Source organism: Diceros bicornis, chromosome 26 (genome assembly GCF_020826845.1).
Source record: "Diceros bicornis minor isolate mBicDic1 chromosome 26, mDicBic1.mat.cur, whole genome shotgun sequence".
NCBI classification, from domain to species: Eukaryota; Metazoa; Chordata; class Mammalia; order Perissodactyla; family Rhinocerotidae; genus Diceros; species Diceros bicornis.
In genome coordinates, this window is record NC_080765.1 from 37,570,293 (window position 1) to 37,588,165 (window position 17,873).

The 17,873-nt window shown below is 50.5% G+C and overlaps 1 protein-coding gene across 2 annotated transcripts in view; it reads right to left on the reverse strand.

Moving 5' to 3' along the window:
- Positions 1–17,873, reverse strand: part of SNX29 (sorting nexin 29) — a 522,293-nt gene that overhangs the window by 105,869 nt on the left and 398,551 nt on the right. The window lies entirely within an intron of this gene.

Consider the following 17,873-nt stretch of genomic DNA (forward strand, 5'->3'; position numbering starts at 1 on the left):
ACTGCTAGAACAAAATGCCTGAATTACTGTATGACCATGCCGATGGAGTGATATTATTGCAGCCAAATGCCGAGAATAAGATGAATAACTTTGCCGGAGAAAAACGACTTTTCGGTTCACTGGGTTATGCAAATGAGGCAGACGAGTAAAGGCAGACATGCATTATTCACTAAGAATTGCCAACACAGCGCCGCATTCCTTTTAAAGAAGGATGTGGAATGAGCGGTTTAGAAGTGGAACAGACTCAGCCCTCTCTCTGCTCTGCCTGGAACAGCGACACTACAGCATCGACACAGGCTGATGAGCAGACTCCTCACTCAGGGGAGGATCACAGGGTACACACCGTGTTCACTGCACTCCAGCTCGAGCTTCCCTGCCTGGGGACATCTGACACCAGTCTCAACTCTCCTGAGAGCGCAGGGCCAGCAGTTCCCAGCAAACTGCTTTTGGAAGCGACGGGAGCTGGACGCTGGGTTCAGGGAGTTGCTCTTCCTTCAAGACCCGGCTCAGGTCAGATCTCTTCTTTCTCCCAGCCCTACTGGCCCCCGAGCAGGACCGGGTGTTCCCTCCTCTGGGTGGCCACCAGTGCCTCTCACACGCCAAGCTCAGGGCTGAGCCCTGGGGATATGGAGGAGAACAAAACCGGGCATAATCGCCGCCCTCCTGGAGCACACAGTGGGCCAGGGAAGACAACCGACCTAATGTGAGTCACCACACACGTGAGCACATCACGTCACATGGAGACACGGGCTGTAAGGAAAAGGGCACGGTTCTTGCAGGTGTGCTAGGCCTGGGAATGGGGTTAGGTCAGCCGAGCAGGATGTTCTGAACTGGGACAAAAACAAAGGGGCAGAGTGGACGAGTCACGGTAGGGATGCAGTTCTGGGCAAGCGGCAGGGCGCATTCAGAAGCCAGCCTATGGCAGGAAGAGTGTGGAAGAAGAGGGAACTGAAAGGAGGCCAGGGCAGTGGCACAGGAGAACAAGACACACATGAGAGGATGCTGGAGGGTGGGCAGAGCCGAGTGTCAGATGTCACAGGGTGATAAAGGGGGTGGAGCCCCAGGGCCTTTGCCATTGCTGTTCCCTCGGCCTGGAATGCTTGTCCCTTCACTCCCTTAGGCTTCTGGATCAACTATCACTGCTGCTCATCAGCACAACTACCATCTGGCACAGTAGGTATTCACCTCTGCCTGCTGGTTGTCTGGTTCTCTCAACCGGAGGATATGCCCCGTGAGGGCAGAGGTCTGGCCGGTTTTGTCCACTGCTGTTCCCCTGCCCCAGCACAAAGGAGGCCCTCAACACACATTTGCTGACATCCATCTTTTAAAAGAACGGGACAGACGGATGGATGGAGAGGTCAGGGTGGACACAGGTGCTCTCCGCAAATGTCAGAGCACCACCAACCAGCACCTCATCATCAGGCCTCACCCCTCAGCCCCACAAAAGCAGGACGTCCCCTTTGCATCTGTGCACGTGCTCAACAGATGCGTGTCCAGTGCATGACCCGGCGGCTCCCAGAGCACGGGGTTTGGGGGGTGGATCACGAGAGCACAGACCTCTGCTTGAGTGAACAATGACTTTACGTACAAACAAGTGCTCTCTCACTCACTATCAGGTTACTTGACGGGGAACACAGACGTAAGTCTCTAAGAGGAGGGAAAACTTTTTTTTTTGCACCCGAGTCCATGAAGCATGGATGGCCCATTCACTTTTACTTTTATCTGCCATCGATCCTACTGAGGCGGAGCCATTGGTCCGACACACAGCTACTCAGAAGGGGAGCAAAGATGAAGCCCAGGTCCGCCTGACCCCAGGGCCCACGTCTTCCTGTCACCACACGATGCCTCCTCCCCAAGACCAAGAGAAGCCAGCGACAAAGGCAGGGGGTCTGGTCCCCTTGGCTCGCTGAGCTGCTGACCCTGGAGCCTACCCTTGGGCTCTAAAATAAAGTCTGTGACTCGGTAAGCCATGGGCAGGACATCTTCCGACGCAGGTCAGACGCAGACGGACTCGCACAGAGGCCTTGTGGGGACAGTCTCTACTTCACGTCCACCTGCTAAGTTAACGGACCTGCCAGTCCCCTCAGGCCCACCAAGATGCCCACTGCAGCCCCTCAGTCCCAGCCACTGCTAACAGCTCCTGCCAGAGAACAGGGAGGAAACGAGTGTGACGCCGCCACGTGCTGGGCTTCACGGCTGCTGACTCGGGCAGGCGGAACCCTCCCCTGGTGGGGCTGCCATGTGGCCCTTTCAAGGGAGTTAGAGACCACAAGTAAGACATCCTTCAGAGCCCCTGAAGATGGGCCTGGACTTGAGGGTTGCTGCATCTGAGTGTCGCCACACCGAGTAGCAGCAACTGTGAGTTCTCCCCCATGTTGTATTTCTCTGCTGTGTTCCCGACACCGCTGGCAGAGTTCTGTTCAAGTTCTAGCGTGGTCTGGGTTGCGCTGAGGGGATATAAGGAACAGGCCCAGCTGCCACATTTGGGTTTGAAGAGCAAAGTGGAGAAAGCACTGTACGCCCTCCCCCACCCCAAGCCAGAGCGACAAAGATCACCGGCGGGCAGCTGTGCCCAGGAGCGCGGCGGCCTAATGAGGGTCATCTTCAGCATGGTCAGCCACGTCAGGGGCCATGGAGAAAATCACAAGGGGCAGGTCCCTGAGTGCACGTGAGACAATCCCTGGGGAATTCAGAAACAGTGGAGCCATTTTGATGGCAGCTAATTTCCGGCAATCAAGCTGCTGGGGGCTCCACGGATCAGATTTGGGGAATTTTAAAAGGAAATATGCCCTCATCCTGCAGTCACATGGCACAGTAGGGACACTTGAGTCATGCACATCGTACCCCCTTAGCCACGCGCATCGCAAAAGACGCTCACTTGCTGAAAACGGGTTACTCTCTTGGTAGCACTGAAATTATGGATAGCATTTTAGACTCTCTGGGAAGTAGAAAAGTCTTCTGGTTATTTCTTCACAGATCAATACCAGCCAAGTCTTCCTGGAGTAGGGGGGAGAGGGAAGCAGAAACTGGACATTCATTTATTCTGAAATATTTAATTTAGGTTTATGAAATAATTTATGATATATTGATAAGATTCCAATCACATGTGTGCAGTTATATCCCCCAAAATAAGACCTAAGGGAGTCAAATCAAAGCATTAACAGTGATTATTTCTTAATATTAGTAGATTTTTATTATCTTTATGGTTTTCTAAGTTTTCAAATTTCTTTCCTCTACTGAATACTGACTTTGGTGATAGAAAAATTAAATGATATTTTTCAAGTAAGTGAGACTTCTGGTGGGCAGTGTGAAGACAACGCACAACTAACCTTCTCTCTTCTCTCTAAATACAATGGGACAAATGTTAAAATATAGAGATATTTTGAAATGCACGGCCACAGCTGAAAACAAAAGGAATATCTCTGTCATTTAGGAACAAAGAGGAAACCTCCACGAGTGACCGGGCTGGGGAAGCAGAGCCGACCACAGAAGCAGGGCCCCGACCAGGGCCACACGTTCAGGGTGTGAGACTCCTTGGGACTAGGATTCACGGCAGGGGAGCGAGCTGGGCAGCCTGTGTGAAGCCAGAGCGGGGACCCAGAATGTTTGCAATATTGCTCTCCATACAGGCCTGAATTCTTCCAATTTAATGAAATTTAAAGGAAAGCCCTCTTGGAAGATCTGACATTCCAAATTGTTTCTCAGCCCCAAAGAGTTGTGATGCTGCTGTGACAGACGAGAAGTAACTTTTCACTCTGCGTCCTCAGAGCTGAGGCCTTGGAGAAAGCTGCCGGTGTGGGAGACAAGTTTTAGAAACAGAGTAAGCTTCTTTGCCTCGGAGAGAGGGGCGGTGGGGAGAACTTGCTCTCTGACTGCAGAACTCTACTTGAGTGGGAGCCCAAGCCTGCCTCCAAATCTAATCACAGTAACAAAAGCAGCGACACCACCTCTGACAGGGTCCTCCTAGGCTGAGCTGCGCATCCATAGGGACCAATCCACCTCAGCTCACCCGGTGTCTACTGAGCATCCACCACGTGCCAGGACCTGTGCCAGCTGCCAGGACACAGAAGGAGGCGGCCCGACAGTGTGGAGCAGTGATTGTGAGCACAGTCTGGGGATGGGGGCTGCCCAGGTTCAATGACTTCATGTTCTTATCAGCTGTGTGACCTTAAGTAATTTACTAAACCTCTCCATGTGCCTTCATTTCTTAATGGAAAATGAGGGCAATTTTAGCACCTTCCTTCTAGGGTTGTGTTTAAGACCAACCACTTTGCTTGGCATGTAAATATTTAACAAAAGTTAGCTATTATTAGCATAAGCTATGTGCCTGCTCTAAAGAAGTTCACACATTGGTGAGGCAGACAAACACTACAGCCCGGTGGAGTAAGTGTTATGACAGAAGGAAGCATGGGAGGCCAGGAGACAAGGAGAAGGGGCGTGGAATGCAGTATGGACACCATCAAGGAAGGCTTCCTGGAGGAGGCGATGTCTGAGCAAAGTCTTGAAAGATGAGGAGGAGCTGGCCAGGGCAAGGGCGAGGTGGGAGGAGGGCAGTCCAGGCCAAAGCCACAAGAGGAGTTTTCTTCCTTGTTTGATCATATGAAGACTTTTCCCAATCAAATGCTCTTGAGAATAGGAAATTAGTAAGAATAAAATGGTTATAAAAGAAGTTGGCATCTGTACAAGCAGTACATTCAACTCTGAAGATACCAAAAAAATGACTACCCCCCAAAAGGTGGTTTCAAGGCTTCCGCTTCTGAATGAAGAGCATCAGACACACCAGGACTATGCAGCTGTGTTTGGCCTCCAAAGACCTGGGCTGTGTGATCAGGTCTCACTCAGCAAGCAGCTGTGTATAAATGAATGGGCTAGCAGGGCAATAATTCAGCGAGGATAGCCATTAGCATGTCACTTTCTAATGTGATTACGAACGACCCTCTTCCTCCTACCACTGCTAATTGTCCTATAAGGAACTGGTACCTTCTCTCATGTACAGAATTCGACCCACGCCAGGCCCTGCTCCATCTCACCATGCTTCTGCCCTGGGCAGGTCAAGCCCCACCGGGACCCGGGTGCTCCCCTCCTGGAGAGAAGCCCTGCGGGCTAGTCTAACGCTGTTCCTGGTCCTTCTCTTCCTCGTCACGGACTCTTTGATCGCCAGGAAGAAAAAACAATTCCTGATGGCTTTGGGGAAATGGAGACTAACTGGAAGGACACAGAGTATCTCAGAGAACCAAGGGCTGGAAGTGTGCTGGGCCCTCTGAAGGGCTGGACCAGGAGCCAGACAGCCGTGCAGAACCAGGGCAGTAGCTGTGCGGCCCTATGCTCTGCTTCTCTTTTCCTGCGCCCACTTGTTTCTGCTCTCTCTCTCTGCAGCCTCGCTTTCTCTACTTTTTAGCTCACGGTCCAAACACACACTCCTCAAACCCATCCCCATATACATTCAGACTGACCCAGTCAGTGCTTGCCCAATCCCAAATGTTCTAAGAGAGAGCCTCCGCAGTGAATACTGGTTGTTTCTCTCTGCCTGGGATCCACGCCCCTCCTTCTGGCAGCAGCATCTTCTTCTCCTCTAGGGATCCACTCTCTACTCAACCTCAGTCTCGGTGCTTCCTGTGGATCCCGCTCCAGCCCTGATCCTAGAGGCAGCCATGAGATCAAGGACTGGCCCATCAAAGCCCGGTGTGCACCACAGTAAGAGCATTTCGCCCAAGCCAGGCCAATCAGGAGCTCGCATGACTGGGAGAGAGGTGAGGGGTTTTTTAATTATACCTGGCCTATGAGGATGTAAGCTCAGAGCTGCTGGTGACACTACAAGGAGGGGAACCTACCAGAGAGTACAGTCACAACAGAGAGAAGCAGAACTGAGAGAGAGAGGGAGGAGAAGATGGAGGAGGAGGAGGAGAAGGGGAAGGAGGGAGAGTGACTGAGCCCCTGGATCAAGCCACACTTGAACTCCTTAGTTACATAAGCCAACAAATTCTGTTTTATTTAAGCCAGCTTAAGATAACACTTTTGCCACATGCAATCAAAAGAACTCAGACCAAAAGAGAATGTGATAAGGCTAGAATCTGGATACTTTTCCCCTGAGTGGGCATCCACTCTGGGCCAATTAGCTATGGCAGGTGCCTGCCGCTGTGTATCTGTGCAGCGTGTGTGTGGGTGGAGGGGGCAATTTGCAGAGAAGCAGAAGTAGATTGGTAAAGCACTCCTCCTTGGGGCCCTTTAACTTATTCCACAACAATGCAAAGCTTCTTCTGGTACCCTTTGCAGTGACTCTGGCAATTATGGGCTGGGACAACCTGGGAGCCAACACAAAGAATACAAATACTTCCCTCCTTACTCTAGAAACAGGAAAAGTGGTGACTTTCTAACAAAAAATGTGGATAATAAATACAGGACTCTCCAACTAGAACTGATCCTTAATCAAATAGCTACAAATGCCCAGGCAGTCATGAAGCAGGACCGCACAGTATTTTGGTGGGCGTGTCAAGACCAGATTTTTCTTCCTCCTGTGCATTCACTCAAGGTCTCTGTCTGGGTTTCTTCAGAACGACTCAGCATCCTTGTCTTATGGAAACCCATCCTCCACCAAAATGCATTTCAGAGGCTTTAGTTAAATAATGCCAAAAAGATGGCGTCAAGCTTGGGCAGAAATGCTACAAGCTTCCAGCTTAGTTCTACCCAGGCTCAGGAAGGGAGCATGGCAGCTGCACCCCCACAGGCAAGTTTCTTCACGTGCTGTCGAGGGCCCAAGGTGAGGCGGCTGAAGCTCTACTCAAGCACCCCAGAGCACCACAGATGCGTGCTCTTCTTACGCAGCTGCGAGCCGTGCTCATCGTCTCTAATCTTCCTCTTTGAAAAGCATCCAATTTAAGAATTTTTGCAGTAATCATTTCAGAGTAATGAAAACCAAACAGAACAATGGAACATTTCAGATGTGAGAGGAGAACTCTGTGCACCTCTCTCCAGTGTATGCTTAAGGAGACAGATTGGTCATTAGGAAGAACCCCTGTAACTCTCCACACAACCAGATTTTGCCTGCTTGCAGACCACAAACATCGTGATACACTTAATTTGCTCTGTGTACTCATTTCTCCCTCAACGATGCTCATGAGATTTTTTTTTTTTTTTTTAAGTTCCTGATGTTCAAGATGGGGCTGGGATGAACATTTGGGAATATTGGGACATACTGCTACTGATAAGGGGGAAAAAAAGGGAAGAAGGCCTTGCCTGAGATCTCAGCTTACTGCTCACTAAAGAGGGGGGCACGATGGCAAAGGAGTTGGCACAAATCAACTCTGGCAACTGGATTCAAACATTCCTTTGGCACTGAGACGCACAGAGCATTTTCTCTAGGCCTGTGGTAGATAAGATGATGAAGGTCCCCTGCCTTCCAGGAGTTCATATGCAGGGGGAGCCCCTGAGCAGCTCTCGTCTACCCTGCCATGTCTCCCTGCAGGCCAGTACTGCATGTGGAATCCTTCCACCTTTCCTGGGTCACAGACCCTCTGAAAAAACTTACAGAGCCTGTGGATTCTCTCCTGAGGAAAGACAATTATACACACACCCCACCAAGTGCACACGCACACACACACAGATACACCAGGGATACACACATATATACACTCCTCCAAGTACATACACACACACACATGCCCCACCAGGTACAGAGGCTTTTACAGATCATCTCAGAGCATTCAGGAAAGTCCCAAGGCCCAGCCAGCCAGCACAGTGAGGAAACCGTGACTGGCCAGGTCTGAGAACTAGAAGTCCTGACTCTCCCACCCTGAAGACTCTGCTGCTGCAGCGCCCCCATCCCCACCGTGGGCCAGCGCTCAGAGGTATTTACACGTCCACTCTCATTTACTCCTGTGGCAATCCTGTGGGCAGGTGTCACATCTCTACTTTACAGAGAGGGACACACAGCCTCCGAGAGGTGAGTGGATGCTTCTGGCTCCAAAAGGGTCCAAATAAGATCCTACAATTGAGTGAAGACACTTACAGCCCTGCTTCTAGGAAACTCTCTCACTCCCAGACCCTAGCTGGCCACCCAAGCCTTCCCCCCTTGTGGTGGCCGAGAAGATGCACAAAGGGTGAGGCGGAAGGCAGGCCTGTGCCCTAACCCCAGCCGACCACCCGGCAGCCGGGTGCGACCTAGCACTTGAGCACTGTAGACTATTCCTCACTGCTTCCTCCTGAGATTTGGCCAAGATGTGCGTGTGAGCCCACAGCAGCTGACAGACCAGCTTTCTCTGATGGAGGGAGCTATGCAAACCACAAACGTGGGCCCTGCTGGCCCAAGCCAACAGACATGGGCAAAAACTGGCCTCAAATGGCCCTGGGGGAGGGGCCTGCTTTAGGGCCCAGGACCAACTGGCCTGTGTGTCACTGGGTGGCAACGCCAACAAGAGCAATGCCAATAGAGGCCCAATCCCTCGCCCCCACCCCCAGCTCCCAAACCCAAAAAGCTCTGAAAACCAGAAGGCTCTAGTTAAGTGCAAACTCACATGGCGGCAAAACTTGACTGAGCTAAAACGAGGGTGGTTATAAACCTGACTCAGCCCACTTAGCGTGAGTGCTCCCGTTTCACTGCAGAAACACTGACGGGTTTGATTACAGTGCGCTGCCCCAGACCTGCTCATTATGACTTGATTCCTTCCTAAAATCCGAAAAGAAAAGAAAAATGAAAACATATATCTGAAATTGTGTTGACCTCAAGAGCTCTGAATAAGGGGTAATGGACCTTCAAGGAAAGAGTCCATTTAGATGAAGTGGAACTTTATGTTTTAAAATTGGCCTAGAGGCAAAAGCAAGCTTGGTCAAAATTACCACATGGAAATCTCTTCAATTGCCCATAAAGTCCAGTAAACCTGGCTTGGTATATAACCCCAAACAGTAATTTGGTGATAGAAATGTATAATGTGCACAATATTATATAATATAAAAGGGCTATATACAAAATGTAATTTTAAAAGATTTTTAATTATAGAAAAGAGGCTGATCTTTAAACACTACACTCTGGGAACAACTTTACACCTAAGACCAAGAAAAGGGCCAGCAGACTGTCTCCTGTCTTGCTTCTTTGAGGGTACTTGAGGAGAGAACAGTAGGGTGGCTACGCTACTTAAATTTTTCTCTACTTTCCCTTTGCCTACTGGGCTACTCTGAATTCCTGGCCCCAGTTCACCCTCCACATACCCCCGTCATCTGCCATGTGACTTGGCAGTTCCTCCTCCTGGAGGCAGATTGTTCCTCTTTCGACTTTGGGCTTGGCCATCACTTGCTTTGGCCAATAAAAAATTAGCAAGTAACTCAGGCAGAGGCTTGGACAGCACCTGCATGGCTGGGCTGGTCTTCTCACACCTCCGCCTTGGCCAGGGGGATGAGTCCCAGTTAGTCCACTGGTCCAAGAAGGATGAGAGACTGGAGAGGGGACCAACTGCAGCTTGGGGCCAAGCCCAGCCTGGATCAACCAACCCCCAAACAACCCACAGACATATGAGCAAGAATCAAGTGTTTTTCAGGCACTGAGTTTTGGGGTTGTTTGTTACACCACATTACTGTGGCAACAGCTGACTGCTGCACTTGGCTAGAACAGGTGAAACTGAGTAAGTTTAAAGCATATGAAACTACTCCACTGCGCACTCATGACGTGGTCACTGTTTTTCACTGTACTGATTCTACACATCTTATTTAATCATCCAAGCACTTGACAGATTTGGAAACCAGGGCTCAGAGGGGTTCCATGACTTGCTCAAACTCACACGGCTGGAAAGCTGCAGAGCAGAGATCTTACCTCCTCTGTCTGACCTTCCGAGCCTGAGCGTTTTAGCCCCTGTGTTGTACTATCTTTCCTCCGGCCTCTACTGTGTTGATTGTGAAAGAGGAAGGAGGGGATAAGCCCTATTTGTCACCATGGGACCCTGGGCTAGAAGGAGGAGACATAACAACTAATATTAATTTTGTGAGTTTCTGAGCTATGCTCAGGACTAGAGAAAAGACATGTGAGAACCAATACTAATTATGATAATAACAGCTACTACCATGTACTGAGCACCGACTGTGGACCAGGCCCTGGGGCTAAGCACTCTGCTGTGTACTGCACTTAGTCCTCATAAAAATGCCAAGAGGCAGGCACTCCTGTTATCCCCATTTTACAGAAGAATAAACTGTGGCTCAAAGAGCCAGATGTGATAGCAAAAACTCGGATGGTTAATAACTACAGTCAACTTAAAAATCTTCAAATATCCCTCCCCACTCCCATTCTTAGTTTTCAAGCATCCTTTCTAGCTATCAAATCTCTTTTTCAAGCCAAACCCTACGTGTAGATCTGATATACATAAGACATGAAGGCAGAGCAGCTGTGGTTAAAGCAAGGAGGGGTTAGGGCCCCACCGCTCCCTTGCTCCCCAGGGTGGATCTGAGGCACCTCAGTGGAGTACTAGGTCCCCACAAACCCAAATCTGAAGGCCCCCTGATTGGGAGATCAAGTCCATACTCCTTAACGCAGCACCTGAGGCCTTTCCCAATCTCCTCCCTGCCTACCCGGGCAGCCCCATCCCCTCTCACATCCCGTCTCGCAGCCTGGGCTACATCCATGCTGAGCTGTCCACGAGACCCCTGAATGCTCCCTCCCTGGCCCAGGTGCTCTACTCCCTGTGGTCTTCGTCTATGCTAGGCCCTCTGCTTGCAATGCCTTTCCCTCTTCAGTCTGCCTGGCAAAACCCCACACATTTCCCAGACCGGGCTCAATCGACTCCTGCTACCCCCTCCCCTTTCTTACTCCCAGGTAAAACTGACCTGTGGTGACTGTCTCACAGCCGGCAATGGACTGATGTCTTTGACAGCCCGGACTGAGGTCTGTGTATGTGTACGTCACCCCACCAAGCCCTCTGCACAAAAAGAGACTTTGTAGAGAAGATACAAGACATTCACAGCTGTGAAAACTGGGAAATCCAAAGGGTAGCATATGGGAGAGAAAGAGGTAGGTACCTGGATCCAAAATCCAAGGAACACTGGCCTCTGTGGAGGACAGAGGACTTCCGGTTGCCGTGGCGCTGAGAGCCAGAGCGGCGGCAGGTGGCCACCACCACCCAGAGGCCAGTTACAGACACAGTGGATGTTGGCCAAAGCGGCTTCCATGGTTTGTTTGCTTGGCCTGTGGCTGACCAGGAATGCAGCAGGTTCTCAATTAAGAGGCCTTTGACAGGGGCAGACCCAGGTCTAGAAGGCCAAGCCCAGAACGTCAGAGCTGTTAGAAAACACCACACGGACACCAACATCTCACTGGCTTCCCAAGTAAGACTCAGGGCTCTGGTGTGGGAAAGGGGGTCTTAGAGTGGGCTGACAGGCTCAGGTCTTCCAGAAGGGAGACAGAATTCTTGTCAGCGTGGATGAAGGCAGCTGTCTCCCCTCCCGCCCCTTCTCCACACCACAGCAGAGCAAGGGGTCCAGAGCACAAAACAAGGTCCTGTAACAGCTTTCTGCGGCACACGTGATGTACCCAGGGCCACACAGCCAGCAAGGATTTAGAACAAGGATGGCGCATCTGCCGAGTCTAGACTGCCTGCCTGCTCAGCTCCATTCATGGTGGCGGCCTGGGGCAGGGAACGGCTGTGTGGAGGAGGATTCTGAGGATGGGTCTGAGCTCACTGAGAAAGGCTGTGATTGTTTAGCCATGTCTGCTGTGGACAGGGTCACGGGCGTGGCGGGGAGTACCACGTATTTAACATTCCTGTTAGAGAGACTGCTGGTGGTGGGTCTGTCTGTGGAAATGCTGCATTTGTACCCCAGCATCCATGTCTGCACAGAGGGTGGGAGCTGGAGGATGGGGCAGGGGGGCACACACACGGCCCGCCGCCAGGTGAGGCGGCCCAGGTTTGCTGCTGAGAATCCTCTCCGCATCTAGGGCCCCTGTGCCTTGAGAAAGTGGGGGCTTAGCAACTTGCCAAAATGAAGGCCACCTCCAGCCCTAAATCATGCCTCTTACTAACGAACAGCCTCAAAAGTAACAAAAGAAGTGACAGCTAAGTCAGAACAACGTGGAATGTTATTTTTAAACCCGACTTTAAAAGGACAGAGCCGCGACCTCGGATCAGAGCAGAGGTGACAGATCCTGTCCTGGAGTGCCGGGCCTACCAACACCCTCCCACCCAGCTCCTCTCCTCACTCCCACAGGCCCCTGTGACTGACATTCAGAGGGGTCCAGGAGTCACACGGGCAGGCCACCTCATCTCTACACCCCAGTCCCCAGGGCTGGTGCCCCTCCTCTCACATCAACCAGGCCAAACTCAGCTCAGGTGCCCTCTCCTCCTAGAAGCGGCCCAGGCCCCCCTCGCCCGTTCCTGCCTCCCAGACTGGCTCAGGTGACTCTCCTCTGAGCTCTCGTACTTTCATCACCACTGCCCGGTAGACACCTGCCTTTGATCTCTGGCTTTTTAAATTCAGCAGTCTCTGGCCCACAGCACCCACTATTTGACAGCTGCCCTCTTCTGAGAACACACCCAGAGCCAAGCGTTGCACTAAGTGTTTTCATAGCTTCTCAGTCTCAGCCCAATTATTGACATTTTGGACCAGATAATCCCTATTAGGGGGCTGTCCTGTGCACTGTCGGGTATACAGCAGCATCCCTGGCCTCTACTCACTAGATGCCAGTAGCATCTTGTGACAGTTGTGACAACCAAAAATGCCTCCAGACACTGCCAAATTTCCCTTAGGGGCAAAATCACTCCTGGTTGAGAATCACTGAACGTCATTATCTCAGAGAAGTCCAGCAACTTGCCTGGGGTCACACAGCTAGTACTTGTCCTAAGCACCTTACAGCTGTTCTTTCATCTCATTTCAGCCTCACAACTGAGGATGGAGTGGGTGCAGCTAGCCCTATCCTACAGAGGACACAACTGAAGTTCAGAGAGGCTCAGTAACTCTCCCAAAGTCAAACAGCCGGGAACTGGCCTTTTCCAGCACTGAATGCGGGTGACCCACACGGCTAACGCTGCTGGTGCAGGCAGATGCGTTATTCCCTTATTGCAGGACAGGCAAAGTGGGAGGTGCCCAGCAAGGCTAGTTTGGTCAAACCATCTGTTTCCTGAAGCAGCGCGATCCCTGCATGGCGGCCTCTCATATTCCTCTCAGTGCCGACAGGCCGCTGCACAGGGTGTCTTCTGATGGTAAATAAAACAGAGAGGGTCACAGGCCACCCCGCACACTGACCCCCCACCAGATGCTTAAACAACGGGTTACAGGAGGCGGCAACTGTTCAGTGATTAGTTACTAACACTCCTAACCCGAGGGTTCCTTTCTCCCCCCTCCAAGAATACTGCTGTCAAAGGAAATGAAACCTAAACCCGGTGGAGCTGGCAGGGAAGCTAATTTTCTGTTACAGCGCGTCTCCATCCTCTCACAGAGCCCTGAAATTGTGTTTATGAACCTAGTGTGTACTTCAGAGGAATGTGCTGAGGAGTAATGAGGACATAAATCTCAAGTTTGGGGGCCACTGGGTAGAGGACTGTTGAATAAGTAAACACAGCAGGAAGTACTTCTGGACCTCTTCTAGCCAAGGACAAAGTGGCTCTGGCTTGGGCAGTAGATGGACTTTCTCCCTGGCTTGTGGAAGGCGAGCATTCGGTGTAAAATCACGCTCGAGTGCTTGTGATTCCCAGGACTAGGCCCCCACGTGACTGCACAGCACAGTCCACTCAATTTCCTCACTGGGCAAATGAGCACAGGGAGCTTGGCTAATTCTACCTCCTCACGTGCTCCGGGTTTGCTGCCTCTTCGCTCCTGGGCTCAGTCCTTCATCAGCTCTTGCCAGGACCCCCAAGTGGTCCCCCATTAACCCCTCCTTCTCCACTGCCTCAACGACTGGGCTAAACTCCCAATCATACAGTGTCACTCCCTCTTTGAAACACTTTGCAGGCTCCTTGTCACATTCAGGGTAGCGTCCAAGCTCCTCAGCGCAGCAGACAAAGCCCACTTCGCCAGCCTCTACTGGACATGGATTGCTTTGGGCTGCCTGGTAAATATGGCGCCCTCTTTGGTTACCGCAACATGCTCTGGATGGCATCTACGACCCAGGCCTAAGCCAATCAGCTGATTCCCTCATTCCCTCGGCCGCAACAATTGGTTCAAGAATGGGCACATGACCTCCTATGATTTGGTGAGGCTTTTGCTGGGATTCGTGGGAAAGACATTCTTACTATTTTCTGGCCAACTTCAAGCCAAGTTGATCATATTTAGGGCTGCCACAGATGACTTTTGCCAGGGAGAAGAAAGCCTGTCTGAGAATGTGCCCAGAGAGAACAAAGCAGGACAATGCTGAGAGCAGGTGGACCTCATTTGAGCCCCTGATCAACCCGTGCCTGAAGCCAGACCCACCCTAAGACTATTCACTTATAGACAGTAATAAATTCCCCTTTTGCTTAAGCCAGTTTGGGTTGAGTTTTCTGCCACTTCCAAGTGAAAGCGCCAGATATAAACCTCATTACCCACCTTGCACTACATAATCTAGGTGAACCAGCTAAGTTCAAGCTCCCCACGCGTGACATGTTCCATTTTCTCAGCCTGTGCTCTCTACACGTCCCCACCCTACCTTCTTTGCCTGGTGACGTCCTACTCATCTTGCAAGGCTTGCCTCAAGCATCTTCTCCTCGGAACACCCTTTCCTGGTCTCTCCTCCTGCTCCCAACTGTACCCAATTTCCATGTTCCCATGGTGCTCTAGGCAAACCTCTATCGCTGTCCTTCCCCACTCCCCACCTGCCACTGTGCCTGTCACCTCTGTCCCCCCAAGTAGACTGAGCACCACCTGAGGGTAAAGGGCTGTGTCCCCTCGGCTCCTCCAGTTTGGGCACCACATCCAGCAGTAAGTAGGTCACTCGGAAAATGCTGTTTGAAACTGAACTGACTCCTGCTCCAGGGGAAACCTCCCAGGCAGCCAACAACCACTGGACTCCCTTAGATAACCAATCACTGGGAACCAAACTGGTCCCTCTGGGTACAGTGAACGTGGAAACCAAAGCAAATCACTACTGCCTGAAAGACAAAGAAGATGCTTCATTAGAAGGGAGACGCCAGACAGGGCTGGACACAAGGGGTTAATATGTAAAGCACCTCATCAGAACGGCTGGTCGTGTTGCAGAAAGATGGACAGACGTGACTGTGAACCAGACACTTCATGGAAAGTCTCAGCTGTCTCTGGGCCCTGGGCAACCTCTTCTATAATTAGCACTGTGGACTGACGTCTGAATGAACGGGACGAGGTCCTATGATGGGGTCAGGCTTTTCCCAGGCAAGAATGCGGGCAAGAGGATTATCTGGAAAACATTACCCTCTCTCTTCCCATCATCGGCTCAGAACCTTGAGTGTTTTGCCAGATGTTGGGCTGCACATAAACAAGAGATGTCACAGTGAAAGGTAATTACAAGTCAAATGAGATCACTGGCTGGTGGCTAAAAAAAAAAGTTCCCAATTACTTTGAACAATTCAAATAATCTGCACTTTGAGAAAAACATGTTCAGCAGCAACTGAAGGCAGATGTATATACCATGCGAATCGCTAAAAACATTATCAAATGCTCAGCTGGTGTCTGCCACGGTCACCAGCATCTCTGACTGAGACACGGATTTCAGCGATAGGAATCGCGGCGGCTCGCTGGAGTCGGGGGGAGGAGGTCGAGTTAGCAGAAGTGCACAGGCTTTGAAGTAGACACATCGGATTCAAGCCTTGGTTTTGTCACCAACTGTGTGGCCTTGATCAGCTCGCTTAACCTCTCTGAAGCTCAACGCTCGGTTTTAAAATGGAGATGATGTTATTACTGCTATTCCCCTACAGGGCTGTTGTGAGGCAAAGGCATCACATATTCACAATGACCAGCACACCCTCAGGAACGCTGTCTTCATCGTCCCCATCTCTCCTGAGCCCCGACCTTTGGGCTTCCTTTGGGCTTCCTTGGGCTACATGAGGGTGCTCTCAGCTTTTATCATCTGATATGGGGAGGTTTTTATCTTAGGTAACCATTCAAAACGTGTTTTCTAAAAGCCTTTCCCTAGTCTCTTCCTGACAACGGTACCACCAATGGAGACACTCCCAAGTACGTCGAGAGGGGAAGGATGCAGGGGAAGGGAGGGCTCTGTGAGTGGCAGGGCTATTTTAGCTTTTGTTCAGTAAAATGAAGCGCTCTAATTAGTCACATCACAAAAACAATCGCAGGAGTGAGCTCTGAAAAATAATGCATGAGCTGCCAGTCTTGTCTGTTAAGCTCCTTCTCAACTCAGGCCAGGGAATTTCCAAAATGCATCGAATTAGGCCTCCTGGCTAACTGGTTTCCATGATTCTGCTATAACAAGTGAAAATTGATTTTGCTTTAAGAGTGAAGAGAGCAGCCTGCCGGTTTATACCGTCTCCTTCCCACTTATGAAATCTAAGACTGGGCTGGGCAACAGGAAAGTGTTTGTTTTTGGTTTTTAGAATTCTACTAATGACAAACACCCACTAATGTGTACTTCTGTCCATTTATACAAAAAGGCAAAGTAGAAAGGTACCTGAAGTTCACACTGACAACCTGTGGGCCGCCTTCAACTATCCAACTGCTTTAGGAATCACCATTTTTATATGATGGAAGGGTGCTAGTCTGTGATATTTGTTTAGAATATTTATATCCTGCTCTATTAAAATAAAGAACGTAAGGTGGCTTGTAGGGATACATTTAATAAAGCAGGATTTAATAAATAATAGCCATTTCATATTAAAAGCTTAGTACATACCAGGACCTATTCTAGGTGCTTTCCATAGGTTAACTCGTGCAATGCTCACAGCCCAAGGCACAGAGAGGTGAAGTCACTTGTCCAAGGTTACCTAGCTAGCAGTGGCCCAGCTGTGATGGGACCCAGGCAGTCGGCCCAGAACCCGCACACTTACCCTGGCACAAGCTCAATCAGCGCCACTTAAGACTGACTGTGGATAATGCCACGAGGTAGGTCCAAACAGTGCTGTGGGGACGGGGCAGAGGCCAGGTGACATCCAGCCAGGCAAGAAGATTCTAGTTAGGTCTTAGGGGACAGGTGGAGGGCAGAGAGGGAAAGCGGGAGAAGGGGAGAGAAAATCCAGGCAGAGTGAACATCTAAATTCTAAAGCGACCATCGAGGCACCAGGACAAAAGGATAAAATATAAGTACATAAGACGTTTTTCTCAAGAACCTAGAAAGTTGAGAAAAGAGACTGTCCTCAGGAAGTTCACGTGTGCGAGCCACACATGACACATCTAAGCAGAGCTCAGGATACCTCCTTCAAGAAAGGAGGTGCCGCCTGCTTGCAAGACCAGCCCGGTACCTAAATAAAGGCATACGTCAGGTCAGGCCACAGGAAATTGGTGCTCTTGACCTACAAAAATGGAACGTTCACGTAGTTCAACCGAATACTTATCTAAGAAATACTGTGTTGGGCTGAAGGAAGCCGACACTGGCGGTGCCCATCCCAGAATCATCCCAGGTAGAGAGAGTTTCTGCCAACAGATTTTAGGTTGTTCAGATTGCACTGCAAGCCCTTCCTCATTGTGAGATGAAACATCTAGCCATCTTAGCCTGGAGCCATCGATATGTAACTCACCTAACGGTGCCTCGGGTCTTGAATATGTAGCATCCTTCTAATGGGATCTGACTTCCTCGATGCTCTGCCCAATTTTCCCCAAAGGCAAAGGACAGGAGTCTTTTGCTCAGTAGTGTGTATTCAGCACCTAACACAGTGATTAGCATATTTACCGAATGAAAGAATGAATGGACAAAAGAATAAGAATGCACTGATCCCACACGTGCGTGCACACACACACAAACTACAGTGTTTCAGTTCCTGTGGCAATAATAGCAGGAGCCATTT